Below are 14,073 nucleotides of genomic sequence, written 5' to 3'. Positions count from 1 at the left end.
ATACACCATCTAAAGTGTAATTAATAACTTCACCATGCTCAAAGGGATATTCAATGTCTGCTTTTTTTTTACCCATCCACCAATACATGCCCTTCTTTGCGAGGCGTTGGAAAACCTTCCTGGTCTTTGTGGTTGAATCTGTGTTTGAAATTCACTGCTCGACTGAGGGACATTACAGATAATTGTATGTGTGGGGTACAGAGATGAGGTATTCATTCAAAAATCATGTTAAACACTATTATTGCACACAGTGAGTCCATGCAACTTATGTGACTTGTTAAGTAAAATCTTTACTCTTGAAATTATTTAGGCTTTTAATTAAATGTGTAAACATTTCCAAAAACATAATTCCACTTTGACATGATGGGGTATTGAATCCATTTAACCCCAGTATCTCTACTTGCACATTCATCTTCTGCACATCCTGCCATTCCAATGTTTAATTGCTATATTGTAATTACTTCACCACTATGGCCTATTTATTGCCTAACCTCTCTTATCCTACCTCATTTACACATGCTGTATATAGATTTTTCTACTGTATAATTGATTGTATGTTTGTTTATTCCATGTGTAACTCTGTGTTGTTGTATGTGTCGAACTGCTTTGCTTTATCTTGGCCAGGTCGCAGTTGCAAATGAGGACTTGTTATCAACTAGCCCACCTGGTTAAATAAAGGTGAAATAAAAATAAATACAAATAATTTTTACATTTAGGCTGTAACACAATGAAATGTGGGACAAGTCAAGGGATGTGAATACTTTCTGAAGGCACTGCATATATAAAACTCCCCCCACACAGCAATCTAAAAGCATCAGTAAAATCTGTTGAAATTAAACCACAGATAAATATTCCTAACATAGTACATCTATTAAACAATACATCACAACACATACATCAGAAATAGTTACACATTATAGAGATCCATTCATGGATGTACAGGTCTGTTGGAAAAACGTTCAGAAATGTCCTCTGCTGATTTTTTCCAGGCGTCCATAGCGGACACCCTGGCCCTATGAATCCTGGCCTTGGACAAATTCTCAGTCAGAAACATAAGTCAGAACACAGCCTCTCTATTCTCTCGTGTGATTTCAGGTCCTCTGACTGGGAAAATGTCTTTTCACAATGAGAGCAGTGGTATGTCTTCTCCTCCTGTGTATTAGTATGTTGGAAAGGCTTTTCTCCTGTGTGTTTTCTCACATGCTTTTGCAGACTCCCTGACCACCTAAAACTCTTTTCACACTGGGAACATTGGAAAGGCTTTTCTCCTGTGTGTATTCTCTCATGCGTTTTCAGGCTCACTAACCACCTGAAACTCTTTCCACAGTGAGAACAGTGATAAGGCTTCTCTCCAGTATGTATTCTCTCATGCTTTTTCAGGACCCATAACCACCTAAAACTCTTTCCACAGTGGGAACAGTGATAAGGCTTCTCTCCCGTGTGTGTTCTCTCATGCCCAACCAGGGCTCCTAACTGAGTAAAGTTCTTCCCACAGTGGGAACAGTGGTAGGGCTTTTCTCCTGTATGTGTTCTCTCGTGCATTTTCAGGCTCCCAAACCACCTAAAACTCTTTCCACAGTGGGAGCAGTGGTGTTGGTTAGGCGTCGCTGGGTCTGTTTCCTCTGAGGAACTCTTCCCGCTGTCAGAGTCTGGTCTCTCTCCTGCAAAAGACAAACAGATTATTTAGTTAAACAGAGAGTCCTGAATTAAACCTCCATTCAATAAAATTGGTTTCCTATGAGGTTTAATCTAGACTAGATCCCTCAATACCCTGAGGTCAGTTTTCACAACATTACATCATTAAAAATAAACTTGGTGACGATGAGATTTAAAAACAAATGATGTAGAGCTCCAAATCTAATCTCTCAGGGAATGTCATGATGTCCTAATGATAGATAAAGTCATGTTTACAGGCTGAGCAGAGCTCTATAATAATAGATAATGTCATGTTTATAGGCTGAGCAGAGCTCTATAATAATAGATCATGTCATGTTTTAGGCTGAGCAGAGCTCTATAATAATAGATAATGTCATGTTTACAGAATGTGCAGAGCTCTATAATAATAGATAATGTCATGTTTATAGGCTGAGCAGAGCTCTATAATAATAGATAATGTCATGTTTATAGGCTGAACAGAGCTCTATAATAATAGATAATATCATGTTTATAGGCTGAGCAGAGCTCTATAATAATAGATAATGTCATGTTTATAGGCTGAGCAGAGCTCTATAATAATAGATAATGTCATGTTTATAGGCTGAGCAGAGCTCTATAATAATAGATAATGTCATGTTACAGGCTGAGCAGAGCTCTATAATAATAGATAATGTCATGTTTATAGGCTGAACAGAGCTCTATAATAATAGATAATGTCATGTTTACAGGCTGAGCAGAGCTCTATAATAATAGATAATGTCATGTTTATAGGCTGAGCAGAGCTCTATAATAATAGATAATGTCATGTTTATAGGCTGAGCAGAGCTCTATAATAATAGATAATGTCATGTTTACAGGCTGAACAGAGCTCTATAATAATAGATCATGTTTATAGGCTGAGCAGAGCTCTATAATAATAGATAATGTCATGTTTATAGGCTGAGCAGAGCTCTATAATAATAGATAATGTCATGTTTATAGGCTGAGTAGAGCTCTATAATAATAGATAATGTCATGTTTATAGGCTGAGCAGAGCTCTATAATAATAGATAATGTCATGTTTATAGGCTGAACAGAGCTCTATAATAATAGATAATGTCATGTTTTAGGCTGAGCAGAGCTCTATAATAATAGATAATGTCATGTTTATAGGCTGAGCAGAGCTCTATAATAATAGATAATGTCATGTTTATAGGCTGAGCAGAGCTCTATAATAATAGATCATGTTTATAGGCTGAGCAGAGCTCTATAATAATAGATAATGTCATGTTTATAGGCTGAGCAGAGCTCTATAATAATAGATATTACTATTTCAGTCAATGTTATAGGCTGCATTTGATCCAATGTCAATAACGTTTTGTTGGTGTCCCACTTCATCTCTAAAGTAATAATTACTATCTTTTCTAAATGATAATTCTTAGTTTTTTTGTAGACTTACAAACGTTTGCTAATATGTTCAGTCTCCCCAAAACGCTTGTCCTTTTGCTAATATGTTCAGTCTTCCCAAAACGCTTGTCCTTTTGCTAATATGTTCAGTCTCCCCAAAACGCTTGTCCTTTTGCTAATATGTTCAGTCTCCCCAAAACGCTTGTCCTTTTGCTAATATGTTCAGTCTCCCCATAACACATGTCCTTATGGCCAATATAGCACGGTTAAAGACTGTTCTTATGCACAACACAACACAGAGTACCTGGATACAGAACTTAGCCGTGGTATATTGGCCATCTATCACTGAGGTGTCTTATTGCTATTATAAACATGTTACCAACGTAATTAGAACAGTAAAAATACATGACATACTCATGGTATACGGCCTGATATACCACGGCTTTCAGCCAATCAGCATTCAGTGCTTTAATCACCCATTTTAAAATGTAGCTTTAACATTATATTATAACATGAATTCCTATAGTACAGAACAACATTTTCAAGTATAGAATTTCAGTAGCATGCTGCTTTAAAACAACACATTCGTTCAAAACAGTTGGACAGTTAGAGCCCGTTTTTTAAGACAGTACTTACTGATGGTAATCAGATCTCCTGACTCCTCTGTCAATATGACAGTTCTCTCCCTCTTTCTCCTCCTTCACTCCAAAAACGACATCCTCCTCTTTCTCTTCCTCCTCTTCTTTTACTGTAACATCCTCCTCCTCTTTCACTCTGAACGCATCTTCCTCTTCTTTCACTGAAACGTCTTTCTCTTCTTCTTTCACTGTAACAGCCTCACCCTCTACTTCTTGTTTTACTGTAACATCCTCCTCTTCCTTCTCCTCTTTCACGACAATGTTCAGCCCCAGAGCTTCTTTCTCCGTCCAGCAGACCTCCTCTTCTTTAACAGGAGGGGAGTAGTTTAGGGAGCTCATGTTCGGGGATGTTAGCTAGCTAGCTATCATTAGCGACTAGGCTAATGCTAACTTAACCAGCCAGCTACTATAGCTGACTAATAAACAATAACGTAATATTAAATTAAATAGGTTAACAAGTAGATACGACAGAAGTGTGTCTAAAACACAGTAGCTAATATAGACCGAAAGCGTCTAAATAGCTTGAATCTTTCGGCTATGTTGGCTAGCAAGCTACCGAGGTGGTTGACGAGCTGTTTATGAAGAACCGTCCACTAGATTATACGTCACGCTGCAGCATCGCCTGAAAGACGCACATCGCCGTCTGCTGACTGGAGGGAAACGCAGTTGAGGATCACATTTTATTTACAGACAAAGATTATTTTACATGGATTTAATTAAATAATACTATTGAGACATACAAAGACAGGAATGTGGTGATTGATTAGTGAGAAAAATAATGTTTTACTACAGCACATTTAAGGCAGTTTCATTCAGTCAAACAACATATAAATAAGTAGCCAGCTACTGTAGGTCTATACTGCTCCTACATGGTGTAACAATACATCATGTAGATGTATATAATAAACAGACTAGGTCTATACTGCTCCTACATGGTGTAACAATACATCATGTAGATGTATATAATGAACAGACTAGGTCTATCCTGCTCCTACATGGTGTAACAATACATCATGTAGATGTATATAATGAACAGACTAGGTCTATACTGCTCCTACATGGTGTAACAATACATCATGTAGATGTATATAATGAACAGACTAGGTCTATACTGCTGCTACATGGTGTAACAATACATCATGTAGATGTATATAATGAACAGACTAGGTCTATACTGCTGCTACATGGTGTAACAATACATCATGTAGATGTATATAATGAACAGACTAGGTCTATGCTGCTCCTACATGGTGTAACAATACATCATGTAGATGTATATAATGAACAGACTAGGTCTATACTGCTCCTACATGGTGTAACAATACATCATGTAGATGTATATAATAAACAGACTAGGTCTATACTGCTCCTACATGGTGTAACAATACATCATGTAGATGTATATAATGAACAGACTAGGTCTATACTGCTCCTACATGGTGTAACAATACATCATGTAGATGTATATAATGAACAGACTAGGTCTATACTGCTCCTACATGGTGTAACAATACATCATGTAGATGTATATAATGAACAGACTAGGTCTATACTGCTGCTACATGGTGTAACAATACATCATGTAGATGTATATAATGAACGGACTAGGTCTATACTGCTGCTACATGGTGTAACAATACAGTGCATTCGGAAAGTATTCAGACCCCTTCACTTTTTCCACATTTTGTTACATTACAGTCTTATTCTAAAATGATTAACACTACCGTTCAAAAGGTTGGAGTCACTTAGAAATGTTCTTGTTTTTGAAAGAAAAAACACTTTTTTTGTCCATTAAAATAACATCAAATTCATCTGAAATACAGTGTAGACATTGTTAATGTTGTAAATGACTATTGTAGCTGGAAACAGCTGATTGTTTATGGAATATCTACATAGGCGTACAGAGGCCCATTATCAGCAACCATCACTCCTGTGTTCCAATGCCACGTTGTGTTAGCTAATCCAAGTTTATCATTTTAAAAGGCTAATTGATCATTAGAAAACCCTTTTGCAATTATGTTAGCACAGCTGAAAACTGTTGTGCTGATTTAACAAAGCTTTTGTAAACAGTGTTGTTGCATAACAATCAGGCAGTAGAACAACAATAATCATCACCCTCTTGACCAATCTTCCCTCCCCTTAACATTGGGTTTGATTCAGACCCTGTCAGTGTACCAGGTGGACATTGGGTCGATTCAGACCCTGTCAGTGTACCAGGTGGACATTGGGTTGATTCAGACCCTGTCAGTGTACCAGGTGGACATTGGGTTTGATTCAGACCCTGCCAGTGTACCAGGTGGACATTGGGTTTGATTCAGACCCTGTCAGTGTACCAGGTGGACATTGGGTTTGATTCAGACCCTGCCAGTGTGCCAGGTGGACGTTGGGTTTGATTCAGACCCTGTCAGTGTACCAGGTGGACATTGGTTTTGATTCAGACCCTGCCAGCATGGCCAGAAATGTATTCCAAAGTCAGTAACTTATAACCACAGAACCACCCCAGACATTTCATGCATGACTAAAAACACCTAAGTATTAGATTTACTGCCATGGTCTAGTATGTCACTGCATCAGACACCATTCACAATGCTGGCTGAGGTACGAGTAAAACATTACATATTATTTCCTAACCATTCACAATGCTGGCTGAGGTACGAGTAAAACATGACATATTATTTCCTAACCATTCACAATGCTGGCTGAGGTACGAGTAAAACATGACATATTATTTCCTAACCATTCACAATGCTGGCTGAGGTACGAGTAAAACATGACATATTATTTCCTAACCATTCACAATGCTGGCTGAGGTACGAGTAAAACATGACATATTATTTCCTAACCATTCACAATGCTGGCTGAGGTACGAGTAAAACATGACATATTATTTCCTAACCATTCACAATGCTGGCTGAGGTATGAGTAAAACATGAAAAATTATTTCCTAATTGTAAAAAATTCCCCAATCTTTTAAAAAAGATCTGAAATGGCAAGGCTTTAGTTCAGTGGGCTTTTCCATTGTTGAGGAAAGCAGGGGAAGTGTTGTGAGTAACAGAACTGCCTACGGTGTGGGGGAAGGGAAGCTGCTCGCTGATTGGCTGTAGTGACAAGGGTCCCTCCAAAAATCTATCACTATTCCAACTCAAATTCTCCCCCAAATCTACCACTAATAGGCCAAGCCTCCACAGACCCTGTCTTGTATTGACAAACAGAATAAATCATTTCACATTCAAATATGTCATTTTAAATAGCTCAATTCAATCCAGCTGGGCCTTTTTAACACAGACAGTTATGCCTTTGTACAGATCTAGGATCAGTTCTCCTCCACAATGCATATTCAGTACCGGTCAATTGTTTGGACACACCTACAAATTCAATGTTTTTTCTTTATTTTAACTGTTGTCTAAGTTGGCCTTCCCTGTGGCTCAATTCCCACGGGGGGCCAGTACAAAAAAAAAAAATGCATGAAATGTATGCATTCACTACTGTAAGTTGCTCTGGATAAGAGCTTCTGCTAAATAACTAAAATGTAAATGTAAAAAATGTACAATAATTAAATAATTAAAATAATTAAAACACTGCACTCCCCAATAGCCAAGTGTAGTCTGACCGAAGCACTGCATCCTCAGCCACTCGTTCAGCTCCACCGCTTTGACCACGTTGCCCCCGTTGTCGGTTGTTATAGCAACCGGATGCTTTTCTCGGAGTTTCCCAGTTTGCGTCCTGCAAGGCCTCAGCTATATGCTCACCAGTGTGATCCTGGGGGGGAAATAACTTGTTTTGGAGACGACACGACGCTGTTTTCATCCCCCCCAGTCGGTTGAATGAAGTGAACATGTAAGGCTCACATGTCCTGCTCGACCACATATCGCTGGTCAACGCAAAATGGGTCCCGTTAGCGAGCCGGTCAGCAAGGCTCTGCCTGACTTCAGTGGACATTTGTGGCAGTGCTTCTCGTGCAAAGTAGTTGGGAAGCTCATATCTCGGGTCCATAGTTTTCAGTAGCTTTTTGAATCCGACTTGTTCCACAGTTGCAACAGGGACCATATCTTTAGCAATGTGATAGGACACCGCTTTAGTTATAGTACACCACTTGCCAATTTTCTTTTCATTAGGCACCACACTGCGGGAAAATGAAGTTTGCAATGAGCTTTGTTTCGGGGCTGGAGCTTTTTCGGGTTGTCGACGGCTTGCGGCTGGGGCTTCTGCAGCGCGCAGTTTCACACACTCTTCGTATTGCAGTTTGTGCCACTGTTTTAGGTGGTGAAAAAGATTTGTAGTGCTTCCACCCCTGGCTGGAACTTTTTTTTATGGCACTGCCTACATATAACGTGATTTTGTTGCTCATCTGATACTTTGAATCCGAACCATCTCCAAATGACTGAGCCAATGTTTTTTCTTTTACTAACCAATTCCTCGTCAAAACGCTCCGCAGACGCTGTTGCTTCCTCCATGTTTGTTGAAGTGTCTGTTCCTGCCCCTCCGCCCTCTGTGCATGAAAGAGGAGGCGCGGGGAGCAGCGCAGAGAGCTCCGGGCCTGCAGCTTGCTTGGAGCAAGGATCAAAGCGCAAATTTCAACTATATCGATATATGCGAAATGGTCTAATTTCATATCACATTTAAAATAGATATCGATATATTTTTTATATCGCCCAGCCCTAGTCAGGCTGATAAGAACAATTCTTATTTTGTATAACGGGTCACTTACGCTTCGAACACACCGACTGAGATTGCATCACTGCTACGTAACATTTTGCGCAGCTTGGCAACTATACTGACGCTTCGAACACACCGACTGCGTCGTTGCATCACTGCTACGTAACATTTTGCGCAGCTACGCAACGATACTGATGCAGGAACCTTTTGCAGATGGTCGCATGCGGTTGTACACATGGAGGAGAGAATCATTTTCGCAGTATCCTCAAAACCGTGTCTTTTTGACACAACTGCTGACAGCTACAGGGACATAAACACAAAAAAATGCTGCTTGGAGACAAGTGTCCACGATAGTAGGATTGCCAGGTCAGTTTAGTAGTGAGCACGTGCTAGATGTGGCTAGTTAGCTAGCTAGCTAACCTAGCTTGCTAACCTAGCCAATGAGGTGTGTGTGTGTGTGTGTGTGTGTGTGTGTGTGTGTGTGTGTGTGTGTGTGTGTGTGTGTGTGTGTGTGTGTGTGTGTGTGTGTGTGAAAGAAAGTCAAATATATTATGCTAGTTACTACCCCTGATAATAATCATGTTTGAAAGAGTGAGTGTGTATGTCATAAATAGTCATAGAAATGGTAGATACTACTGTACCCCTGATAATTTGGTCAGATTACCGTGTGTGTGTGTCTATGTGTACAGTAGGTGACATATCCATGATAGCTATCTAATAACTATAGGTATGCTAGGTAATGGTTTGGCTTATCATGTCTATGTAGAAGAAGACTGTAGGAGGAAGTGGAGAGGACTCAGGGACAGGTATCAGAGAGAGAGAAGGGCAGAGAAAGAGAAGAAGAGGTCTGGGTCAGCAGCTTCAGGCCAGCAGCCTTGGCGCTTCTGCCACATTCTTTCTTTTCTGGATCCATTTATTGTGCCTAGGGCAACGAGTGGCAATTTTACAGCCAGACCCTCTACTACATCATCCACAAGTGTTGTCCCCACCGGTGCATCAAGACCCTCAATGTCACCTACAACTGCGACCATCGCCTCCACCGGTGCAGCGAGACCCTCTACAATGTCTACATCATCCACAAGTATGACCACCATCGGTGCAGCCATGGAAGACGATGAAATGGAGGAAGCACCTCTGGATCTAGGACCACCTGAGATTATTATGAACCTCACGGAAGTGACCACTGAGGACCTCGTTGAACAGGATGTGGCCGTGGAGACAAACAGAGAGAGAAACGAAGAGGAACAACGTCACACCAGGCGTCATCGAAGGTTCCAGATCCACTCAACTTCAGCAGAGGCTCCTCCAAGCCGTGGAGAGGGATGCAGCCCAACCTGATGCTCACAGGAAGGAGGATGAAGAGACCCTCTTTGCCATGAGCCTGGTGCCAACCCTGAAGAGGCTGCCTCAGCAAAGAAAAGCAGCAGTCAAAGTTAAAATGCATCAGCTGCTTTTCCAAGCCGAGTTCAATGGTACGTTTTTTTTCTTCTCCACATCACAGGTAGTGTCATAAGTGTTGCGACAGTGAAGTAGGTCATTCTTTACAGTATACTCATGTAGGCTGATTGGTATTTCAGATCAAAGTATTAATATGAGGCAAATGTACAGCTGTTGTTTCTAGGTTAGAAAATATCCCTAAACAACAGTTTACTGTCTAAATATTTTCCTGTCATATTCATCTTTATCTCTGAAATACAAATTCCATGAGTAAACAGCAAGTATTACCAACTTTACTGCACTGTTCCAATATTTATGCCTCTAACTACACTGTACAAGCAGTATTTAGTTAACATAAATCTCACCTTTTATGGTTTTCTTTTATGTTAAGCTTGTATGTGTTGTTTTTCTATTCCCTTCCAGAGATGGAGTCCATTGAGCCGACCAGCTCACAGGAAGGACAGGAAGAGGAGAGGAGTCGTCTGGTTGTTGTTTTTCTCTTCCCTTCCAGAGATGGAGTCCATTTAGCCGACCAGCTCACAGGAAGGACAGGAAGAGGAGAGGAGTTGTCTGGTTGTTGTTTCTCTCTTCCCTTCCAGAGATGGAGTCCATTTAGCCGACCAGCTCACAGGAAGGACAGGAAGAGGAGAGGAGTTGTCTGGTTGTTGTTTTTGACCTCCCTCATTGTACCTTTCTTTTCACACACGTCCGTTCCGTTTAAATTCAGTCAATTCATAGTCATTTGTTTATAAAGTCTCGGGATAGCATTCATTATTAGTGTTACATAGATTTCCGAATTGACAGAATTGAAACTCATACACTGAAGAATTCACAGATGCTCTTTTTTAAATGTTTACACGCACACACACCTCTTTCAATAGTTGTATTTTTTTAAACATTTTTTACACGTACCGGTCATGTTCTTTCCTGTACTTGAATACTTATTAAATTATGTTTTCATAGTCAGTTGTTTATTAATATCTCATTTAGACTTAATCTGCTCATTTCTTCCCTACACCTTCGCAGATCTAAGACCAGATGAAAGTAAAAACACATTCTCTTCCTAATTCATTTTTTTCCCACCTGTATTTTGTCAGGCCAGTGAACATGGTGTTAAACTGTACTATTTGTATGGACCCTAGGTTACCCTTTCCCTTAGTTATCATACTAACTGTATGTCCTATAACCTTAATTAGTGCTCCTGCTCACCTGATGTACCATGCCAGGTGTGTATAATACTGACGTTAATGAGAGAGGGAAGGGGTTTTAAGGTGTGGTCTTTACTCCCAAATGTCACTTAAATATAGCTTCCAAATGAAGAGAGACAATGATACATAAAGTCATCTGGGGAAAAAATGATATTTTATGGACAACGGTGGATGGTTCTTAAAATAACCTTTGTGTTATTGGGCTCTTCAAAGAGCTGTTTCACTCCACGGCATACTGCCATGGACCTTCACCTGCTGGCGATGAGAAGTAGGTGGTCAGCTTCTCCCTCACCTGGAGTGCCTGTCTGGGGGCGTTGTTGGCACCTGCCTTGAAACAGTACAATTCAGTCTATGACTATATCATTAAACTATAGCCCAGGCCAACTCTACTCTTAGAAAGAATGGTACTATCTACTTCAAATGGTTCTCTGGCTTTCCCCACAGGAGATCCCTTTTTGTTTCCAAGTAGAACCCTATTGGGTTCCATGTATAACATTTTTCCCAAAGGGTTCTACCTGGAACCAAAAATGGTTCTCCTATGGGGAAAGCAGAAGGCCAGTTTTGGAACCTTTTTCTCTAAGAGTGTATGTGAGTCCAATAAGAATGTAATGAATGACTGTAACTGTGTTGAACAACAAGGGGTCCTGGAGAAGACTAGCCTACCTTCATCAGAGCAGAAGGCACCCCAATTTTCTTTTCAATTGGGTAACATTGCATAATTAAAAAATGACTTTAAACCAACTTTGGGAAAAGTTATAGTCCTAATGAACATTCTGTAAAAGTACATCTGATGTCAAATAGGGACAATTAACTAGAGAGCCCTTTAGCTAGCTAGGTTGCACATAAAAACAATGTATCAAATATCAATCAATTATGGTATCAAAGGCTTTAAAAATGTACTAGAATGTAGCTTACCGGAGACAAATCGCCAGGTGTTCGACTGGGCTGATGGACTCCCGGTAGTTGGTATCCATCCGGGCGATCCTGGCTCCAACCATCTGGAGCAGGTGATCGAACTGGCTTCGGTCCAGACGAAAGTAACGTCGGAATTCCTCTCCAAACAGTCGAAGCTCTTGAATGAGACGATGGAACTCCCCTGCCTGCTTTCAGGACTTTAACCATCTCTGGACCCACACAGTTATGCGCTTTCGGCGGGGCTGGTCCCGGCCCAACAGCGCGATCAAGACCACCTTCCTCAACGTTGGTCTCATTGTTGAAAGAGCCGACTCTGCCACCTTGACTATTTATTATGCATTTCGCTCCAAAGCTGCATTTTGGAGGGAAATTATATTATAGGCTCTCACAATTCATTTGTGGATGTCATCGAATAAATAATATACTTGGCAAATAAATCAATAAAAAATGTAAAGAAATTCTCCAGTCAAACTGTTTTTATGTAATCCCACTTTTTTTTACATGTATATATATATATACTTCTGTGAATATCTGAACCATTTGCATCCAAAAATAAACTGCTCACATTCAGGAGATAAACTTTGTAAGGACTGTGTGTGTGTTTTGTGTAAATAGTTTCTGAAAGTGTCCAGCTCAAACGGTGATTGTTGCGTCATTGGTAACTGTCCGTTTTAAATGAGTGTTCTAAAGGAGCGTTCTAAACGAGCGTTCTAAAATAGTGTTCTAAACGAGGGTTCTAAATGAGTGTGTCCAGCTCAAACGCTGATTGTTGCGTCATTGTAAAGTGTCCGTTGTAACGGGGTTCCAACCTACTAATCAACACGCTTCAGGGACTGTAGAACGGCTGGTAGGAATAATAACAATGGCTGGGCTGATGGGCACTTCAGTGACTTGGAGCCTTTGATTGCCCTGCCTCTGGGAGCCTGTCGACTTGTTACATGATTACTGAGTGAAAGAGAGCCTATGAAAGTTTTCATTGGAGGGTGGGTGACCCCCTTGGTGGCTGAACCTGAGATCAATGAGAGAACTTGTCAGAAAAAACGACAGAGTCCCACTTTCTCTGTCATTGTACAAAGTAGAGAGAGGGGGAAAAATGTGTAAAAATGTATACAGAGGCTCTGGAATTTGTCATAAAAAAAATACAAATAGTGAAAAAGGATTAAAATAAAGTTCCAACAGTACATGAGATGATCAGACTGAACCAACTGCTATCTTAAAATGTTTATTCAGTTAGGAAACAGAGGATGTATTACATAAAGTTATCACAGAATTAAAGTTATCACACAATTAAATAATAAATCCTCACTCACACAGACAAACATGGCTTCATTATTGTTCACAGTTTATTATCATAGTTTCTCACAGATCCTGGCTTCCACTGTTAGAATGGCTGAGCGAGAGGAGGTGGGGCTTTTTTCATAGCCTGAGAGAGAGAGAGACATTCAGTTTTACTAGAGGGGTTGGGTGCGCCCCCTGTTGGCTGAACCCGGGTGGGAGGTTCCCCCTTAGCAAGCAATGGACCCCAGCACACCACTGAAGCCATTAAGAACTATATTCAAAAACACACCTGGTAACCTGTTCAATCACCAGGCACACGGCTCAACATAGTTCAATGACAGAGACTGTGGGTAAATTTTTTTTTGAAAATTAATAAAATAAAGTCGCAGATGTCTTTGACATGCTCAAAATTAACTAACTGCCATCTTGAAATGTAGAGAAAGTGTTTTAAAATAGGCATCCTATAATTTGAAAATTAGTTGAAAGGCTAAGTGATTCTCCTCCTGAGAAGAAGCTGACAGCCTTCAAACAGAGCAAAAAAAGTGGTCCCAAAAAATATGTCAAAATTAATAAAAAAATGATACAGCTGTCTTTAATAAGATCAAACTGAACTAACTGCTATCTTGAAATGTTGAAAAAGTGTTTTTAAATAGGCATCCTATCATTTGAAAATTAGTTGAAATGCTAAGTGATTCTCCTCCTGACAAGAAGTTGACAGCCTTCAAACAGAGCAAAAAAAGTGGTCCCAAACAATATGTCAAAATGCTTCACACACACCTGTATACTACCCCTACACCTGTATACTACCCCTACACCTGTATACTACCCCTACACCTGTATACTACCCCTACACCTGACCACTGCTGCAGACACTAGAACGAGGAGAAAGAGAAAGAGAA

The 14,073-nt window shown here is 40.2% G+C and overlaps 2 long non-coding RNA genes across 2 annotated transcripts; both read right to left on the bottom strand.

The window, feature by feature from the left end:
- Window positions 1–853: 853 nt before the first annotated feature.
- On the bottom strand, window positions 854–3,785 carry LOC115152488 (uncharacterized). Its single transcript, XR_003867508.1, has 2 exons — window positions 3,679–3,785; window positions 854–1,661 (listed from the first exon to the last, which is right to left on the bottom strand). It is a non-coding gene; the product is annotated as an uncharacterized LOC115152488 (long non-coding RNA).
- Window positions 3,786–10,678: 6,893 nt separating this feature from the next.
- On the bottom strand, window positions 10,679–12,396 carry LOC115152489 (uncharacterized). Its single transcript, XR_003867509.1, has 2 exons — window positions 11,897–12,396; window positions 10,679–11,309 (listed from the first exon to the last, which is right to left on the bottom strand). It is a non-coding gene; the product is annotated as an uncharacterized LOC115152489 (long non-coding RNA).
- Window positions 12,397–14,073: the final 1,677 nt, after the last annotated feature.

The sequence above is a fragment of the Salmo trutta genome, chromosome 17 (genome assembly GCF_901001165.1).
Source record: "Salmo trutta chromosome 17, fSalTru1.1, whole genome shotgun sequence".
NCBI lineage: Eukaryota > Metazoa > Chordata > Actinopteri > Salmoniformes > Salmonidae > Salmo > Salmo trutta.
This window is presented reverse-complemented; position numbering and strand designations above follow the sequence as displayed.